The sequence below is a fragment of the Pseudophryne corroboree genome, chromosome 2 (assembly GCF_028390025.1).
Source record: "Pseudophryne corroboree isolate aPseCor3 chromosome 2, aPseCor3.hap2, whole genome shotgun sequence".
NCBI classification, from domain to species: Eukaryota; Metazoa; Chordata; class Amphibia; order Anura; family Myobatrachidae; genus Pseudophryne; species Pseudophryne corroboree.
The window spans coordinates 38,978,953-39,000,263 of NC_086445.1; the positions used below are offsets into that span (position 1 = coordinate 38,978,953).

Genomic DNA, 21,311 nt, shown 5'->3' on the forward strand with positions numbered 1-21,311 from the left:
TACACTGGCTATCGATTGGCTAAGAAACCAGTGACATCACTGAGTGTTTTGTGTGGCGTCTCAAGTGTGATGTGTGCATTTTGTCAGCATAGATTCTTATGAGAGCTCCAGATCTACCTGCCCCCCACCCCCCATCTCATATTGCCCTTTCTATTTATGTCGTACCTGCGTTTAACGTATTGATATTTAGAATAATAAAATAAAAGGCATTTGCCGCATTGTATGGAACCAAACCCTCCTCACGCTGGTACACCAGTGGGCTCTCTATATATAGTCTGTCACTGGTGTTTAGGAGGTGAAGGGGTGGTGGTGGGGGGGGCTGGTAAATCATTCTAAAAATATATAAAGCATTTGCGAACATGGCGCTGAGTTAGAGAACATGGCTGAATCATGATGTGGTGACAGGATCGTTTTATTCCTACAAGAGTGAGGTGATGCCAGGCCTCGTCCAGCCAGCATGCGATTTATAGGGAGACTGGTCATACGGCTGTGAGCGGAGCACTGGAAAACGTGGGGGTAGAAGTTATGCCTGACTCAGTGTATTCCAGGTCCAGCCTCGCTGCATGCACTGGGAACATTGCACCACAGATACTTATTATAACACTCATATAACTGTATATAAGCACCAATGAGACGGAGATACAGAGAATTGACTTATTCCCGTGCCCCTTTAGGAGAAAACCCTGCGCTTTACCAGGTGACCGCATTTTGCACACAGAAAGGTTTTGGCAATTGCGCACCATAAATTTTGCAAAGAAAACCGCCTTGGTGGCTACGTCGGTGGATTCTTATTTGTGTCTAGCTTTGCATTGTAAATGAATGTAACATTTTGTTTAATAAATAGCTCCACTTATAATGTAGTAATAAAGGCGGCTAATTCAGATTTGATCGCTGCTGTTCGTTTTTGCCCAGCGGGCGACCAGGTCTGGCATCTCAGCCCAGTGATCACCTCTGCCTGATTGACAGGCAGAGGCGTTTGCTGGGTGGGTGGGAGGGGGCGGGCTGGGGGCGTTGGGCTGCCGTTTTGGGGGCACGGTTGGGGCAACGCAGGCGCTGCGCTGGCTGGGAGCTACTCCTCAGGTACAAAAGCATCGCCGCCATGCAATGCTTTTGTATCTGTGTGTGTGGGTGGGGAATCAGAACCAGACATGTGGACTAACCCTGTGCTGTGCATGTCCCCCCCCCCCCCCCCGCATGTCTGTGAAAGTGATCGTAGATGTACTAAATTTACCACATCTGCGATCAAGTCTGAATTACTCCCAATGTGTGGTTTAATATCTTAACATTAGAAGACCAGATTTAATGCACTGATCACACAGTCCTATAAGTCACTGCTTATTCTCCTCCTACACTGACCTTAGGTCAGGGGTGGGGAACCTTTGAACCTTTGGCCCTCCAGCTGTTCATGAACTACACATGCCAGCATGCCTTGCTACAGTTTTGCTATTTGGCAAAGCTAAAACTGTTGCAGGGCATGCTGGGATGTGTAGTTCAGCAACAGCTGGAGGGCCGAAGGTACCCCATCCCTGCCTTTGGTACACAGGCATTTCCAATGATGCGTAGCCCTACGCTGGAGTTGGAAAATGGTGCCCTTCATCTACATGGCTTGCTTCATACATGGTCTGTGCACTGAGCAGAGCCTGTAGGCAAGCCAGCCGGGTTTATTTTCATATATTTGCTTGTGTCATCAGGGAAATGTTTGCAGGTGCTGAGGCAGCACAATAGCTGCTGCAACGTAGGGTATTCAGGGTGCTGCTTTATTTTGTAGTGTGTCGCTGCGTGGGCTTAGCCCTTTATTTGTGACTGTGCAGTACATTCTGAGAACCGGATGGCACGCTTATAATTGGTTCAAGCCTCTGAAACATCTGGATTATTTAGAGGGCATGGAAGGTGTGGCTGGAGACCAGGCCCACATGGCCAAGATGGCAGCCCTGGCACTGAAGGGGTTAACCCTCGTTCTTCTGCATAATTTTGGAATGGACCAATCAGCCCATGGCAAGAGTCTGCCCGGACTGGGTATCTGGCCAAGAGTTACGAGATGTTGCCGTCATGGATGGCCTCCCAACCGATATAGTCCTGTGGGAATGATCTAGGTGGTGGAATTGTTTACTGCTTATGCTAACGCAATCACTAAGAGTATAGCTGCCAGGCTGCTGTCATCATCATCTACATCAGCACAAGACCACAGCTGTCTCAACAGGCGTCTGTGACGGATGTTACTAGCAGGTCCAGCAGACGTTACCAGGCTGTGGCCGGAGCACGGGGAGAAGGTAAGGCATCGGTTCCGCTTAGAGGAGGAATACGGACACAGCCGCACTGATTTGGGAGGAGACTACCATCACCACGGGTGCTCTAGCGCTAGGCTTTATGGATCAGAAGGCGCCAGGAATAGTTTGAGGCTGCGATCCCTAGGGTTGATGCCAGCAGTGGGGAGTCAGACACTTTCCTGGTCGCCCCTCCCCCCAGTTCATGACCAGTTACCGAGCGTCTCCCATCATGAACTGATTGCCTCACTTCTGCCTCAGACGCTACCACGAGGGGACTCGGTCGCAGCATGGCACTGCGTTTGTATACACTAAGGTTTGACCGCTAAGAGTCTGGGTCGCAGACAGGAGACTAACTCAAGCAGCGAGTGACCACATTGACTTCCCTGTGACTGACACCAACCAGACTGACCTTAGCAACCCTCAGCTAGACCCCTCTATAGAGTGTTCCAACTTAGGAGAAGTTGGGTGCTGCAGGCAGAACTTTAGGGATACAGACTATGGTCCGGGATGTCCTGAGGCCAGCCCAGGTGTCGGTTCATCAATGCATTCGCCTGTTGGGAAAGATGGTGGCCTGTTACGAGGCTCTCAAGTACGGGAGGTTCCACGCTCGGACCTTCCAACTGGATCTTCTGGACAAGTGGTCGGGATCTCATCTCCACATGCACCAGAGAATTCGTCTGTCGCCGAAGGCCAGGATTTCACTCCTCTGGTGGTTACAATTACCTCACCTTCTGGAGGGCCGCAGATTCAGGATTGGGTCCTTCTAACCACGGATGCGAGCCTTTGGGGCTGGGGAGCAGTCTCTCAAGGTGTAACTTTCCAAGGACGGTGGTCAAGCCTGGAAGCTGGCCTGCCCATCAACATCCTGGAACTAAGAGCCGTCTACAACTGTCTTCTTCACGCGGCCCCTCTTCTAAGAAATCAGGCCATTCAAGTGCAGTCGGACAACGTAACAACAGTGGCTTACATAAACCGACAGGGCGGAACGAAGAGCAGAGCGGCAATGTTAGAGGTGACAAGAATACTCCTCTGGACAGAAAAACACGCGTTGGCGCTGTCAGCCATCTTCATTCCGGGAGTAGACAACTGGGAAGCAGACTTCCTCAGCAGACACGATCTCCATCCAGGGGAGTGGGGTCTCCATCCGGAGGTATTCAAGGAAATAACAGACCTTTGGGGATTACCCCAAATAGACATGATGGCCTCTCGTCTCAACAAGAAGCTTTGGCGTTATTGTTTCAGGTTGAGGGATCCACAAGCAGTGGCAGTGGACGCCCTGGTGTCTCCGTGGGTGTTCCAGTCAGTGTACGTGTTTCCACCACTCCCACTCATCCCAAGAATCTTAAAGCTCATAAGGAGAACAAGGGTTAGAGCGATCCTCATTGCTCCAGACTGGCCAAGAAGGGCTTGGTACGCGGACCTTCTGAATCTACTGCAAGAAGAACCGAGGCCTCTTCCTCTTCGGGAGGACCTGCTGCAGCAGGGGCCGTTCGCCTATCAAGACTTACCGCGGCTACGTTTGACTGCATGGAAGTTGAGCGCCTGATTCTTTCTCATAAGGGCATTCCGAAGAAGGTCATTCCTACCCTGATACAGGCTAGGAAAGGGGTAACGTCTAAACATTACCATCGTATTTGGAAGAAATATGTCTCTTGGTGCGAATCCAAGAAGTTTCCTACGGTGGAGTTTCATCTCGGATGTTTTCTCCTCTTCCTGCAGGCAGGTGTGGATATGGGCCTGAGGTTGGGATCTGTGAAGGTCCAGATTTCATCCCTCTCCATCTTCTTCCAGAAACAATTGGCTGCCCTTCCTGAGGTTCAGACTTTTTTGAAGGGAGTTCTGCACATCCAACCTCCCTTTGTACTGCCTACGGTGCCTTGGGACCTTAACGTGGTGCTGCAGTTCCTCCAGTCGGATTGGTTTGAGCCTCTACAGGAGGTTGAGTTCAGATTTCTTACATGGAAGGTGGTGACGTTGTTGGCCTTAGCTTTTGCTAGACGCGTGTCCGAATTGGGGTCTTTATCCTGTAAAAGCCCTTACTTGATCTTCCACGAAGATAGAGCTGAGCTCCGGACACATCAGCAGTTTCTTCCGAAGGTTGTTTCGGCATTTCATATCAATCAACCTATTGTGGTGCCAGTGGCTACTGACTCCTTAATCACATCAAAGTCCTTGGATGTTGTAAGGGCTCTGAAGATATATGTGAAGAGAACTTCTCGTCACAGAAAGTCGGACTCTCTGTTTATCCTATTTGATCCCCAAAAAATTGGGTGTCCTGCTTCTAAGCAGACTTTCTCTCGCTGGATTCGGTTCACTATCCAGCATGCTAATTCTACGGAAGGACTGCCGTGTCCAAGATCTGTTAAGGCCCACTCTACTCGTAAGGGGCGGCTGCCAGGGGTGTCTCTGCAGTGCAACTTTGCCGAGCTGCAACTTGGTCTAGGTAGAACACCTTTGTAAAGTTTTAAAGTTCGATACTTTGACTGAATTTCAGATCATCAGAGGCCAATCAGTTCTGCAGGAGCCTCCGCGCACTCCCTCCCGTTCTGGGAGCTTTGGTACATCCCCATGGTACTAATGTGGACCCCAGCATCCTCTAGGATGTAAGAGAAAATAAGAATTTACTTACCGATAATTCTATTTCTCATAGTCCGTAGTGGATGCTGGGACTCCGTCAGGACCATGGGGAATAGCGGCTCCGCAGGAGACTGGGCACAAAGTAAAAGCTTTAGGACTAGCTGGTGTGCACTGGCTCCTCCCCCTATGACCCTCCTCCAAGCCTCAGTTAGGATACTGTGCCCGGACGAGCGTACACAATAAGGAAGGATTTTGAATCCCGGGTAAGACTCATACCAGCCACACCAATCACACTGTACAACTTGTGATCTGAACCCAGTTAACAGTATGATAACAGAAGGAGCCTCTGAAAAGATGGTTCACAACAACAATAACCCGATTTTTGTAACAATAACTATGTACAAGTAATGCAGACAATCCGCACTTGGGATGGGCGCCCAGCATCCACTACGGACTACGAGAAATAGAATTATCGGTAAGTAAATTCTTATTTTCTCTAACGTCCTAGTGGATGCTGGGGACTCCGTCAGGACCATGGGGATTATACCAAAGCTCCCAAACGGGCGGGAGAGTGCGGATGACTCTGCAGCACCGAATGAGAGAACTCCAGGTCCTCCTCAGCCAGGGTATCAAATTTGTAGAATTTAGCAAACGTGTTTGCCCCTGACCAAGTAGCTGCTCGGCAAAGTTGTAAAGCCGAGACCCCTCGGGCAGCCGCCCAAGATGAGCCCACTTTCCGTGTGGAATGGGCTTTTACAGATTTTGGCTGTGGCAGGCCTGCCACAGAATGTGCAAGCTGAATTGTACTACAAATCCAACGAGCAATCGTCTGCTTAGAAGCAGGAGCACCCAGCTTGTTGGGTGCATACAGGATAAACAGCGAGTCAGATTTTCTGACTCCAGCCGTCCTGGAAACATATATTTTCAGGGCCCTGACTACGTCCAGCAACTTGGAATCCTCCAAGTCCCTAGTAGCCGCAGGCACCACAATAGGTTGGTTTAAGTGAAATGCTGAAAACACCTTAGGGAGAAATTGAGGACGAGTCCTCAATTCCGCCCTGTCCGAATGGAAAATCAGATAAGGGCTTTTACAGGATAAAGCCGCCAATTCTGACACGCGCCTGGCCCAGGCCAGGGCCAACAGCATGACCACTTTCCATGTGAGATATTTTAACTCCACAGATTTAAGTGGTTCAAACCAATGTGACTTTTGGAACCCAAAAAACTACATTGAGATCCCAAGTGCCACTGGAGGCACAAAAGGAGGCTGTATATGCAGTACCCCTTTTACAAACGTCTGAACTTCAGGGACTGAAGCTAGTTCTTTTTGGAAGAAAATTGACAGGGCCGAAATTTGAACCTTAATGGACCCCAATTTCAGGCCCATAGACACTCCTGTTTGCAGGAAATGTAGGAATCGACCCAGTCGAATTTCCACCGTCGGGCCTTACTGGCCTCGCACCACGCAACATATTTTCGCCAATTGCGGTGATAATGTTTTTGCGGTTACATCCTTTGATCAGGATAAGGATGACTTCATCCGGAATGCCCTTTTTCCTTCAGGATCCGGCGTTCAACCGCCATGCCGTCAAACGCAGCCGCGGTAAGTCTTGGAACAGACAGGGTCCTTGCTGGAGCAGGTCCCTTCTTAGAGGTAGAGGCCACGGATCCTCCGTGAGCATCTCTTGAAGTTCCGGTTACCAAGTCCTTCTTGGCCAATCCGGAGCCACGAATATAGTGCTTACTCCTCACCATCTTATCAATCTCAGTACCTTGGGTATGAGAGGCAGAGGAGGGAACACATACCCTGACTGGTACACCCACGGTGTTACCAGAGCGTCTACAGCTATTGCCTGAGGGTCCCTGGACCTGGCGCAATACCTGTAGAGTTTTTCCCAACGGTTTATAATCCTGTGGAAGACTTCTGGGTGAAGTCCCCACTCTCCCCGGGTGGAGGTCGTGCTGAGGAAGTCTGCTTCCCAGTTGTCCACTCCCGGAATGAATACTGCTGACAGTGCTATCCCATGATTTTCCGCCCAGCGAAGAATCCTTGCAGCTTCTGTCATTGCCCTTCTGCTTCTTGTGCCACCCTGTCTGTTTACGTGGGTGACTGCCGTGATGTTGTCCGACTGGATCAACACCGGCTGTCCTTGAAGCAGAGGTCTTGCTAAGCTTAGAGCATTGTAAATGTCCCTTAGCTTCAGGATATTTATGTGAAGTGATGTCTCCAGGCTTGACCATAAGTCCTGGATATTCCTTCCCTGTGTGACTGCTCCCCAGCCTCGCAGGCTGGCATCCGTGGTTACCAGGACCCAGTCCTGAATGCCGAATCTGCGGCCCTCTAGAAGATGAGCACTCTGCAACCACCACAGGAGGGACACCCTTGTCCTTGGTGACAGGGTTATCCGCTGATGCATCTGAAGATGCGACCCGGACCATTTGTCCAGCAGGTCCCACTGGAAAGTTCTTGCGTGGAATCTGCCGAATGGGATTGCTTCGTAGGAAGCCCCCATTTTACCCAGAACCCTTGTGCATTGATGCACTGAGACTTGGCTCGGTTTGAGGAGGTTCCTGACTAGCTCGGATAACTCCCTGGCTTTCTCCTCCGGGAGAAACACCTTTTTCTGGACTGTGTCCAGGATCATCCCTAGGAACAGAAGACACGTCGACGGAAACAGCTGCGATTTTGGAATATTGAGAATCCAATCGTGCTGCCGCAACACTACCTGAGATAGTGCTACACCGACCTCCAACTGTTCCCTGGATCTTACCCTTATCAGGGAATCGTCCAAGTAAGGGATAACTAAAATTCCCTTCCTTCGAAGGAATATCATCATGTCGGCCATTACCTTGGTAAAGACCCGGGGTGCCGTGGACCATCCCTACGGCAGCGTCTGAACTGATAGTGACAGTTCTGTACCATAAACCTGAGGTACCCTTGGTGAGAAGGGTAAATTTTGACATGAAGGTAAGCATCCTTGATGTCCCGAGACATCATGTAGTCCCCTTCTTCCAGGTTCGCAATCACTGCTCTGAGTGACTCAATCTTGAATTTGAACCTCTGTATGTAAGTGTTCAAAGATTTTAGATTTTAGAATCGGTCTCACCGAGCCGTCTGGCTTCGGTACCACAATAGTGTGGAATAATACCCCGTTCCCTGTTGCAGGAGGGGTACCTTGATTATCACCTGCTGGGAATACAGCTTGTGAATGGCTTCCAAAACTGCCTCCCTGTCAGAGGGAGACGTCGGTAAAGTCGACTTTTGGAAACGGCGAGGGGGAGACGTCTCGAATTCCAATATGTACCCCTGAGATATTACCTGAAGGATCCAGGGGTCTACTTGCGAGTGAGCCCACTGCGCACTGAAATTCATTGAGAACGGGCCCCCACCGTGCCTGAGCTTGTAAAGCCCTAGCGTCATACTGAGGGCTTGGCAGAGGCTGGAAAGGGTTTCTGTTCCTGGGAACTGGCTGATCTCTGCAGCCTTTTTCCTCTCTCTCTGTCACGAGCAGAAAAGAGGAACCTTTTGTCCGCTTGCCAACAAAGGACTGCGCCTGATAATACGGCGTCTTATTTTGAGAGGCGACCTGGGGTACAAACGTGGATTTCCCAGCTGTTGCCGTGGCCACCAGGTCTAAAAGACCGACCCCAAATGTCCCCTTTCAAAGGCAATACTTCCAAATGCCGTTTGGAATCCGCATCACCTGACCATTTTACTGGTAGAATTGGACAACGCACTTATACTTGATGCCAGTCGGCAATTATTCCGCTGTGCATCATGCATATATAGAAATGCATCTTTTAAATGCTCTATAGGCAATAATATACTATCCTTATCTAGGATATCAATATTTCCAGTCAGGGAATCCGACCATGCCAACCCAGCACTGCACCTCCAGGCTGAGGCGATAGCTGGTCGCAGTATAACACCAGTATGTGTGTAAATACCTTTTTTTGGATACCCTCCTGCTTTCTATCAGCAGGATCCTTAAGGGCGGCCATCTCATGAGAGGGTAGAGCCCTTGTTCTTACAAGCGTGTGAGCGCCTTATCCCCCCTAGGGGGTGTTTCCCAATGCATCCTAACCTCTGGCGGGAAAGGGTATGCAGCCAATACTTTTTAAGAAATTATTATTGTTATCGGGGGGAAACCCACGCATCATCACACACCTCATTTTATTTCTCAGATTCAGGAAAACTACAGGTAGTTTTTCCCTCACCGAACATAATACCCCTTTTTTGGTGGTACTCGTATTATCAGAAATGTATAAAACATTTTCCATTGTCTCAATCATGTAACGTGTGGCCCTACTGGAAATCACGGTTGTCTCTTCACCGTCGACACAGGAGTCAGTATCCGTGTCGGCGTCTGTATCTGCCATCTGCCTGACGGCCTATGAGACGTCTGGACAGTCACAAGCTGAGTAGCCGGCTGTCTCATGTCAACCACTGTTTTTTTATATAGAGCTGACACTGTCACGTAATTTTCAACAGTACATCCACTCAGGTGTCGACCCCCTAGGGGGTGACATCACTGTTACAGACACTCTGCTCCGCCTCCACATCATTTTCCTCCTCATACATGTCGACACACACGTACCGACACCCAGCACACACACAGGGAATGCTCTGATAGAGGACAGGACCCACTTAGCCCCTTGGGGAGACAGAGGGAGAGTTTGCCAGCACACACCAGAGCGCTATATATGTATAGGGACAACCTTACAATAAGTGTCTATCCCTTATAGCTGCTTATATCTGTTATTTTGCCAAATAAGTGCCCCCCTCTCTTTTTTACCCTGTTTCTGTAGTTGCAGGATGCAGGGAAGATTCTGGGAGCCTTCCTACCAGCGGAGCTGTGTGGGGAAAAATGGCGCTGTGTGCTGAGGAGATAGGCCCCGCCCCCTTCACGGCGGGCTCTTCTCCCGCTTTTTTCTGGAAAACTGGCAGGGGTTAAATACATCCATATAGCCCAGGAGCTATATGTGATGTATTTTTTGCCAACTAAGGTAAATTCATTGCTTCCCAGGACGCCCCCCCCCAGCGTCCTGCACCCTCAGTGACCGGAGTGTGAAGTGTGCTGAGAGCAATGGCGCACAGCTGCAGTGCTGTGCGCTACCTTATGAAGACAGGAAAGTCTTCTGCCGCCGATTTATGGACCTCTTCTTGCTTCAGCATCTGTAAGGGGGCCGGCGGCGCGGCTCCGGGACCCATCCATGGCTGGGCCTGTGATCGTCCCTCTGGAGCTAATGTCCAGTAGCCTAAGAAACCCAATCCACTCTGCACGCAGGTGAGTTCGTTTCTCTCCCCTTAGTCCCTCGATGCAGTGAGCCTGTTGCCAGCAGGTCTCACTGAAAATAAAAAACCTATTTAAACTTTTACTCTAAGCAGCTCAGGAGAGCCACCTAGATTGCACCCTTCTCGTTCGGGCACAAAATCTTAACTGAGGCTTGGAGGAGGGTCATAGGGGGAGGAGCCAGTGCACACCAGCTAGTCCTAAAGCTTTTACTTTGTGCCCAGTCTCCTGCGGAGCCGCTATTCCCCATGGTCCTGACGGAGTCCCCAGCATCCACTAGGACGTTAGAGAAAATAGGATTTTGGTACCTACCGGTAAATCATTTTCTTGTAGTCTGTAGAGGATGCTGGGCGCCCGCCCAGCGCTTCATTTTCCTGCTATTATTATTTGGTTCAGTACAACTTTGTTTAGTTATGTACTGCATTGTTACTTGGTAAGTAATGTTTCAGCAGTTGCTGAGTTTTTCAAGCTAGTTAGCTTGATGTGCCTTGTATGTGTGAGCTGGTGTGAATCTCGGCACTATCTGTGTTTAAATCCTTCTCTCAAAGATGTCCGTCTCCTCGGGCACAGTTTCTAGACTGAGTCTGGTAGGAGGGGCATAGAGGGAGGAGCCAGCCCACACTCTCAAACTCTTAAAGTGCCAATGGCTCCTGGTGGACCCGTCTATACCCCATGGTACTAATGTGGACCCCAGCATCCTCTACGGACTACGAAAAAAGGATTTACCGGTATGTTTCCAAAATCCTATTATATCTATAATATTTTGCTGTAAAGCACTGCAGATCCACTGGTTTGTAAAGCCGAGTATATACTTCTATGACTTCAAGAAGTACTGTACTGCTGATGAACATCTGTATGCTGTACACTCTAAGCCAGCGGTGGCAAACCCATGGCTCTCGAGCCGCATGCGGCTCTTTCTACCTTCGCATGCGACTTCCCGACTGCAGTACCGGGCACTCCTCAGAACGAGCCAATAAGAGCTTGCGGACCGGCAGCCAATCAGGAGCCTTAGCTGTCGGTCTGCGAGCTCTGATTGGCTCACGGACCGGCGCCTAATTGGAGAGAGACAATGCCGCCGGAGACTGAGGGGCAGGAGAGGCACACGCTGCGCTCTCCTCCCCTCATAAACCGCAGAGCAGCAGTGCGGTGAGCAGCACTGGGGGGTGGAGATGCACTGGGGGGACATGTATATCTGGCACTGGGGGCATATCTGGCACTGGGGGGACATGTATATCTGGCACTGGGGGGACGTGTATCTGGCACTGGGGGCATTTCTGTCATATCTGGCACTGTGGGGCATTTATGTATCTGGCACTGTGGGGCGTATATATATCTGGCACTGTGGGGCATATATGTATCTGGCACTGTGAGGACATGTATACCTGGCACTGGGGGCATATATGTACCTGGCACTGGGGACATATATGTATCTGGCACTGTGAGGACATGTATACCTGGCACTGGGGGCATATATGTACCTGGCACTGGGGGCATATATGTATCTGGCACTGAGGGTGCATGTGTATCTGGAACTGGGGGCATATATATATATATATATATATATATATATGGCACTGTGGGGGCATATATGTATCTGGCACTGTGGGGACATATATGTATCTGGCACTGTGAGGACATGTATACCTGGCACTGGGGGCATATATGTATCTGGCACTGTGGGGGCATATATGTATCTGGCACTGTGAGGAGGACATGTATACCTGGCACTGGGGGCATATATGTACCTGGCACTGGGGGCATATATGTATCTGGCACTGTGGGGGCATATATGTTTCTGGCACTGTGGGGACATATATGTATCTGGCACTGTGGGGGCATATATGTATCTGGCACTGTGGGGGCATATATGTATCTGGCACTGTGGGGGCATATATGTATCTGGCACTGTGGGGGCATATATATATCTGGCACTGTGGGGGCATATATGTATCTGGCACTGTGGGGGCATATATGTATCTGGCACTGTGGGTGCATGTGTATCTTGAACTGAAGGCATATATGTATCTGGCACTGTGGAGGCACCCATTTTTTGGCGTTTTTATATGTATGTGGCACTGTACTGGGGCATTATTTGTATGTGGCACTGTACAACGTGACTAAAAACGGGGTTATGACGCAAGGTCATACTCATCCAAACGTCACACCGAAAGGTGTGCGCACAAAAATAGGGCGTGGCTTTGTGACAACTACGCCACGCCCCCATTTTTGCGTGCGCGCGCACGCACATGGTAGTGGCTCTTACACTTGACTACAGATCTTTTCTGTCTCTTTGCGTCTGACTGGTTGGCCACCCCCCCTGCTCTAAGCAATACATTTGTAAAGAGGAAGAGACTTTTTTTTTTTTTTTAAGACCAACAGGGATGCGACAAATCCAGCCCAGACGTTCTGGGTTGAGTCCAACGCCTCGATGCCCCACCCTCTGCTAGCTACCGTGCAGGGCCTGGTCCATGTGAGGGACCAGTGGGAATCAGCCGACGCCAATTAGGAGGCGTGTCAGCAGCGTGCCTACGCTTACACAGCAGTAAGCAGTTCCTGGTGGTGGCAGCAAAGATTGCGCAGTGGGTGGAGTAACAGGCGGTTACTGACTGTAAGAGGTATTCAGTCCCATGGGACCCAAGATTCCTGGACTCCACCTGTCTTGCATCTGCACAATGCAAAGTGGATCATCTTCTAGACATGGGGGTAAGCAACCTTCTTATGCACTCCAGCTGCTGTGGAACTACACATTACACAGTTTCGAAGTGTGGCATCTTGGGATATGTAGTTCCACAGTGGCTGGAGTGACTAAGATTGCGTGCCCCTGTTTTATACGCTACCCTACGATACCAACCCATTGCGGCCTGATAGTGACTACTTATTTCATAAGAAACACTATCGGTTGGCTTAATAAATGCAGGCGGGAGGTGACTGGTTGCGTGCGTGGCCGCTGACGTGTATTTTTAATTTTTTCAACTTTTTTCTGCCGCTTCTCTCCAGTTCAGCAGAAAACCCCTCTTTCCGTGTAGTCTTTGGTTACCGTTCATGCATGAAAATGCCGGGACACAGCCTGAAGGATATCTAAAGGTCATATGCCTTGTATTAATTCATATTGCAGAATGGCAAGGCATTTGCCGGCTGCGAAACATGAGAGATGTCTGCATGGGAGACTCATACACCTCTCCAGCACTTAACTACAACGTCTTCACATAGATCTCTGGATTAACGACCTCTAAAATGTCACAGGAAGAGCTCAGTCTTCTGCCACCGAGCCACGTGTGCCTGGTTTTATACATTGATTCCAGTCACGGTCACTGTACGCTGTCACCGGTAATGTCTGGGTTTCGCACAGCCCACCTCTGCCTACCTGAGTATGTAATGGTGGCATTATAGCAGGGACTCTGCTTTATGCTGTTGAGTTCTGTTGGGCATAGAAAAGGTGGTGAGGATGGCACTATAGCCCTCTGAGGTCTCACAAACATGACTACAATAAATATATTAAGGGAATTTACTGGTGGTCCCGGAACACCTGTTGTGGCTCTTTCTGCTAATAAGTTTGTTGCAGAGATTTGGAAGAGTTTTTTTTCTTTTCCGTCTAACCTTTCAGGATAAGGTCGATATAAAGGGGTTAGAGCATGACCTGGCTTTTCAGAGGTCAGTGCAGGGTTGGGTCATTGTGGGCCAGGTATGGCGCTGAACGCACATCGGCACTTTCCCTGAGCACTTTTGAGGTTATAAAAATGTTGGGGGTCAAGTCTCAAAGGGGTTGGGTCTGCTTGACCGCCGCTGGGTATTCCGGCTGCGCTCGCCACAGGTTAAAGTCCCACTCTATGGGTGGAAAATACCGTGCCATAAATTAGAAAATGTCAGGCTGCCTTCAAGTGCAGGTATTTGGTCCCTTTAAATGTCAGACGATTGTCATAGATTGCTTTCCTGGCTTGGGGTTTGTGATGTGTAGGGAGCAGGTCTTCTTCTCCCCGTGACTGCCTCAGTGATGTGCTTTTTGGAGGTGACTAAATATTCAGCTGATCTCCAGGAAAGAGCGATCTCCTATAAGTCTTACAGGCCCAAGGCCTAGCCCCCTCTGAAATCCGTTTAACAGGCGAGTGACGCCGTTAGCGCTCTGCAGTCTTCTGTATGGGGGACGAAGCCTGTCCCCCCCTTCCCCTCCGGCAACATGATGTCATTACCCCTGTGATGTGGTTACACCAGAGCAGAACATCTTTAAACAATCCTTCCAAACAAGGTTCAGGATTTCTCTGGTTTAATCTGCAGATGGCATCTGAAATATGCAAGAAGCATTTGCCGACTGACAGCTAGGCAGACGAGCCACCTCCGTCTGCTTTCCCGAGCTTAAAGGTGCAGCATCCTGTGTTTAGTCTTATTCTAAAGACGCAGCGTCCATCTTTAGGATTCCTTCATTTATTGGCATTATTTATTTATTTTTTTGTCTTGTCCGTGTCTCTTTATATTTCCATTTAGAGGTTTAGAGCCAACTTCAAATTTAGGGTATTACGGTTTATTTATAGGGGATCTCGTTGCTTGAGTATATTCAGCATGAAGGCAAAAGCTGTGTTCAATCTCAGCTTGACTTTCCTGTGCTGTTTTTTTATTTTATTTTATTTTTGTAAAAACAACGTGTGATGGAGTATTTCCTACCCTACATTAGAAACTGGAAATAAAAATACTTTATGATCACACAGCAGCCACAAAAGGTAAATCTGCCTTAAATGAACCACTCTTGGGCTGGCCGTGGTGTGTGTGTCCCACCAGTTGTCTTGTTACCTAGGGGACTGCAAGCCATACAGTCTGATCAGTGCTGCTCAAGCTTCTCAGCGTATACTCCACACCATAATTTAAAAATGATGCCCCTCACCCACAAACAGCCTTTTATGGGGACCCATTGCCTACTGAAAGTGGAGCCCGTGGTTTTGAGTCTGGAACACTACTGATGGAAATGCAGCCAATCGTGTCCGAGGGCACAAGTGACATCACTGAGGTCTGAGGCACGGAGTGATGTCATTGGTGAATATCAGGGAGAGTAAATTGCTCAGCCTCAAACTGTGCAGGTTTGGCAGAAAGGTGGCCTCCATTTTGTATAACCTTACCCCCCTATATATTGGGCCATTCATTTTTATTTCTTGCCAGTACCCATTGCCACATATCTACCATCGATTGTGAACTATCGGACCCCCACCATCGATGGTTGCTAGCCAATGACGGACACTACTAATCAAAACTCGCTTTATTACAGCAGGTGTAACTCTATCTCGTGTATAAAGAACAAAACAAAAGGTTGCTAAAACATGCAGACAAAAATATATTATATCACCGAATATCACACGTGTCACGCAGCGAAGAAAACGGCGTTATTGGTGCATTCGCATCAGCAAGTCACAAGCGCCCGTCGTCCTCCATTTACAACTGCCCCTCGCCAGCGCCACTACTACGGATTTCTCAGACGTACATATGTGCGTGTCCCGGCCTAAATATGTTCGCGTTTGCGCAAATACGCTCACTGTTCTTGCCCAATGTTAAAACTCCCCTTCCTCCCCCCATCCGGCTTCTCTAGGTGCACGTGGGTGTAAGTGCCACAGTCACCTGTGTCTGCCCGGGCCCATACGTGTACAGCCGCCTCTTGGGCATACACAGAGCTCTCTCTGCATTACACCCCTGTATGTGTAGATTAGGACGGACGTCCGGAGAACGCTGCAGGAGATCAGTCTGGCTAGTGACAGCCGGTCAGTGAGGACGGCTAGATCGGGGTGAGAGTGACAGGTCTCCGTAATAGTTTATTACAGTCTATTGATGATGGGTAGACGTCTTAATCCAGAGCATGGCTGTCGTCAGAAATTGTCGCATTGCAGAATACTAACCTTGCCTGCGATCCTGACAATCCTGGGGGAAGATAAATATACCGTGATTTACTCTACCTTTTAAACAACCTCATGTCTGCTGCGTTTCTGGCTCCTAAGGGGGGAACCTTCCGCGTACAGTACAGATATTTATAGCCAGGGATTGTGCAGGGTGCATTAGATCACGGGTCAGGAACAGGTTAGAGAAGTGGCGGAGAGCATTCATTTCCCTCATCTGGAGTATAAAATGTAGCTGCTCAATCAGATTAGTAATACCTCATCTGGAAAGTCCTTTTATCTGTTTGGTAAGAGAGGAGGTAGATGGGTAACCTGTGATCTCGCAGTGTTGTGCGGCAGCCACGGGTGAGGCTGGAGGGGAAAATCGGGGGCACGGCTGTAATAAGTGCAGAACATTTCCTGAGCTTTCTGTTGAATTCTTTCACAAAATTCTGGACAATTGTATTTGAGGCATAGGGATTTGTTTTATGAGCAATGTTAATATCCTAGTTGGCCGCAGACCGGCACCCCCCGCACCCCACTTTTTTATGGCATAAATTTTAGGTGTATGTCATCTTCTTACTGCGATGTACTCTCTATTCCATGCATTGTTGTTCCCTGTCTTACGGTCACGTTCTCTGTTCCCTGCAGGAGAAGCATTTCTAAGCCTTGGACTTCTGCAATGACTGCAATCTGAACGCTTTATAAACCCCTCACTCAGCTGTGGTCCCTCCTGAGCCTCCTGCATCCGATCGCGAGCGCTACCCAGGGACGGACAGCGTGCTAGAAGAGGTAAGCCGCACAGCTGTGATGTTGGGGTTCTTCTAGTAGACTAGAGAGCATTATTATATGACCCTAGTTACCAGCCCGTCAAAATTACGGAACAGTGCAACAGTAATATCAGCGCTGGCGGCTGTGCCTGCCCAAACGGAGCAACACTTCAATTACTCTGTCGGGCGCCATCTAGTGGCTGCTGGCACCCAAAACACTTTAATTCCCCCCATAGAGGTGAGGAGCAGCCTTTTATTATACAGCATAGACCTGGAACTGAGGGTTCAATGTAGATGTAGGCGGAGGCACGGGGGGCTAAGAGTGGAGGCGGGAGGAGACGTGGAGGCAGAGAGTGGCGGCGGGTGGGGACGCGGGGGCAGAGAGTGGCGGCGGGTGAGGACGCGGAGGTAGAGAGTGGTGGCGGGTGGGGACGCGGGGGCAGAGACTGGCGGCGGGTGGGTACGCTGGGGGCAGAGACTGGCGGCGGGTGGGGACGCTGGGGGCAGAGACTGGCGGCGGGTGGGGACGCTGGGGGCAGAGACTGGCGGCGGGTGGGGACGCTGGGGGCAGAGACTGGCGGCGGGTGGGGACGCTGGGGGCAGAGACTGGCGGCGGGTGGGGACGCTGGGGGGCAGAGTGTGGCGGGGACGTGGGGGGCAGAGAGTGGCGGCGGGCGGGGGCAGAGAGTGGCGGCGGGTGGGGATGTTATGGTTTCAGCAGATTGGATATGGCTTGTGAGTATAACTATGTAGACTTGGTTCTCAGCTTGGGGTATTAGTACACCCAGGGGTATTTGCTGTGACGTTCAGGGGGAGGGCATCACTCTTACTGCATTATTGTGGCATTTGTATTTATAGCACATGTATTGCTCTTCTGCATCGCGATACCTAAACCTTTATCTAATAGTAATTATACTCAGTGCTGATGTATTGCTCGGCCAGTGTTGGGGTCACAGCGCAGATGTGCTGCCAGGGGGCTCCCAGGTGGGAAGTGACTGAGATGCGCTGATGTTGGGGAGTGTAGCAGATATTGTGTGTGCGCGCTTGTATGTGGTGTCATGAGTGGAGCACGGGATGTGTGCGATTACTTGACTGGAGCACAGGACACGTGTGTTTATTTATGTGACTGGAAGATGGAATGCATGTGTGCTTATGTGACTAGAGTGTGTGATATTATGTGGCTGGAGCACGGGACACGTGTGTGATTATGTGACTAGTGCACAGGAAGTGTGTGATATTATGTGGCTGGAGCACGGGACACGTGTGTGATTATGTGACTAGTGCACAGGAATTGTGTGATATGTGGCTGGAGCACGAGACGCGTGTATGATTATGTGACTAGTGCACTGGAAGTGTGTGATATTATGTGGCTGGAGCACGGGACACGTGTGTGATTATGTGACTAGTGCACAGGAATTGTGTGATATGTGGCTGGAGCACGAGACGCGTGTATGATTATGTGACTAGTGCACTGGAAGTGTGTGATGTTATGTGGCTGGAGCACGGGACACGTGTGTGATTATGTGACTAGTGCACAGGAATTGTGTGATATGTGGCTGGAGCACGTGACGCGTGTATGATTATGTGACTAGTGCACTGGAAGTGTGTGATGTTATGTGGCTGGAGCACGAGACGTGTGTGTAGTTGTGTGGCTGGAGCACGGGAAGTGTGTGTAGTTATGTGACTGGAGCACAGAACCTGTGTCTATATGTAGCTAGAGGACGGGACATGTGGCTGTAATTATGTGGCTGAAGCACAGGACACGTGTACTATTATGTGGCTGGAGCACGGGACACGTGATATTATGTGGCTGGAGCATGGGACATGTGTGATATTATGTGGCAGGAGCACGGGACGTGTGTAATTATGTGGCTGGAGTACGGGAACCGTGTGTAATTATGTGGATGGAGCATGTCCTGTGGCTAGAACACAGGACATATGTGTGTACTTATGTGACTGGAGCATGGGACGTGCGTGTGTTATTATGTGGCTGGAGCACAGGACACGTGATATTGTCCCTCATTCCGAGTTGTTAGCTCGCTAGCTGCTTTTAGCAGCATTGCACACGCTAGGCCGCCGCCTACTGGGAGTGTATCTTAGCATAGCAGAATAGTGAACGAAAGATTAGCAGAACTGCTACTAAATAATTCCTTGCAGTTTCTGAGTAGCTCCAGACATACTCCTAGATTGCGATCACCTCAGTCCGTTCAGTTCCTGGATTGACGTCACAAACACGCCCTGCGTTCGGCCAGCCACTCCCCCGTTTCTCCAGACACTCCTGCGTTTTTACCTGGCACGCCTGCGTTTTTTAGCACACTCCCTGAAAATGGCCAGTTTCCGCCCAGAAACACCCACTTCCTGTCAATCACACTACGATCACTGGAGCGATGAAGAAACGTCGCTCGAGCTTGTGTAAATCTACAAAGTTTTGTGTGAAAGTACTTAGCGCATGTGCGCTGCGTACCATGTGCATGCACATTTTTGACGTTTTTTTACTTAATCGCTGCACTGCGAAAATCGACAGAGAGCGATCAACTCGGAGTGACCACCATTGTGTGGCTGGAGCCCAGGACATATGTGTCAGTAGCATGGGACGTGTGCGTAACTATGTGGCAGGAGCACAGGACGTGTGTGTGTAATCCTGTGGCTGGAGCATGGGATACGTGTGATGTTATGTGGCTGTAGAATGGAAAGTGTGTGTAATTATGTGGCTGGAGAACAGGATGCGTGTCTATATATGTGACTGACGCATGGCTGGAGAATAGGACATGTGTGATATGTGGTTGGAGAATGGGACACGTGTGTGATTATGTGGCTGTAGCATGGGACGTGTATATGTAGCTGGAGCACGGGACGCGTGTCTGTATATATGGCTGGAGCACGGGACGCGTGTCTATATATGGCTGGAGCACGGGACGCGTGTCTATATATGGCTGGAGCACGGGACGCGTGTCTATATATGGCTGGAGCACGGGACGCGTGTCTATATATGGCTGGAGCACGGGACGCGCGTCTATATATGGCTGGAGCACGGGACGCGTGTCTGTATATGTGACTGGATCACAGGACATTTGTCTGTATGCAGCTGGGACACGTGTGCTATTATGTAGAGTGTGTGAGAGAGCCTGAGATGGGAGGGCAGGGGTATCGAGAGATAGATGAGAGCGAGATGAGAGTGAGGCGGACAAGCGAGATGGGAGAGGCAGAGAGAGATGTGGGAGGGAGAGGGAAGATGGAGGGACGGCGAGGCATGGCAAGGAGGGTGAGTGGGAGTGAAAGATAGGAGGGGAAGGTGAGGGAGAGATAGGTGGAGTGAAGGTGATTGGAAGGTGAAGGAAAGCGAGATGGGCGGGAGTGAGAGATGGAAGGTGAGAAGGAGAATGTAGAGGAGAGAAGATGGGGAAGAAAGAAAAACATCAGGAACAGTGTGACCGGACGGCACAGAAAGCCCTCACCGCCTCTCTTCCCGCCCAGTCACAGAATGGAGTTTAGGTCATACGGGACCTGGCCGATTAGGGGATTCCCGCTTACCGTCAGTAACACCTGTTAAGTTACCCACTGCGTAGTGAGCGGGTACTGTGCTGCCACCACCAGACTCCTCCTTGCCATGGCGTCTGGAACCATGGTTCTGCTCTGTATGCGGCGACGCGCTGTCCTACCACACCTGTGTGGCTTCAGTTGTCCCCCACTCGTCGCAGACCTAGACCAGATCCAGTAAGGTAGCCTGGTAGAGGGTTCAACTTGGAGACGCTAGGTTTCCCTGGACAGATGAAGAACAGAACTATGATTGGCATAGTCTCAGGTCACAAGATGAAGCGGTCATCTTGAGGCAGAAGATGTTTATTTGCCCAAATAGTTCTAAAAAGAACTCTGCAATACAGCTGATGTTTACAGCAGAAAGTAGTTGGTATAATACACCTTTACACAGGGCAGTGGCCCTCCTTTTATCTTACTCCAATACACATACCACAGGGGGTGAGCCCACCCTGAGTCTTTTCCATTTAATCAGGATATATTACAAAATATAAATAAATAAATTACATTTTAAAAGGTATAAGTGCATAAAGCAATTTCCTCCTTCCTGTCACACACAAAGTTTGGTGTCCTTTAAACCGCATCCTTTACCACCTGGCAGTTTACAATTCGCCTTTGATACATTTATCACATAGCTTAAAAACACGGTTTGTATTTGATTTCTCAAACAAATGTTCCTCATCCTTTTCCTGCATACACCATGTAGGATTAGTATATCAATCAAACCAGCTATATAAATAAATAAATAAATAGATAAATACAGGTTTCAAACCCAGTCTGACACCTTACATATGGAATAAGGAAATCCCCTGTGATTAACACCTTTGTCTAAGGAACTCACACTCCCAGCACATTACCTGCCGTGCACTGCCTAACATCAAAAAGGTTTTGTCATTCACCAGATCTGCTAGGAGAGGGCAATTAGCATCCCATCTCCTTCACAGAAGATAGGGGATCCTTAGTCAGTCATATATGGGTCTGGGACTCAGGGTCGACAACAAAAAGGTCGACACACCTTAG

At 49.6% G+C, this 21,311-nt stretch overlaps 1 protein-coding gene across 3 annotated transcripts in view; it reads left to right on the plus strand.

Annotated features, from left to right (window-relative positions):
• The window catches only part of FAM168A (family with sequence similarity 168 member A), a 209,116-nt gene that overhangs the window by 27,638 nt on the left and 160,167 nt on the right, over nucleotides 1-21,311 (plus strand). For all 3 annotated transcript variants that reach the window (XM_063951189.1, XM_063951190.1, XM_063951192.1), the window contains exon 2: nucleotides 16,639-16,779. The gene's annotated coding sequence lies outside the window, so the exon portion shown is untranslated. The remainder of the gene's footprint in view (nucleotides 1-16,638; nucleotides 16,780-21,311) is intronic.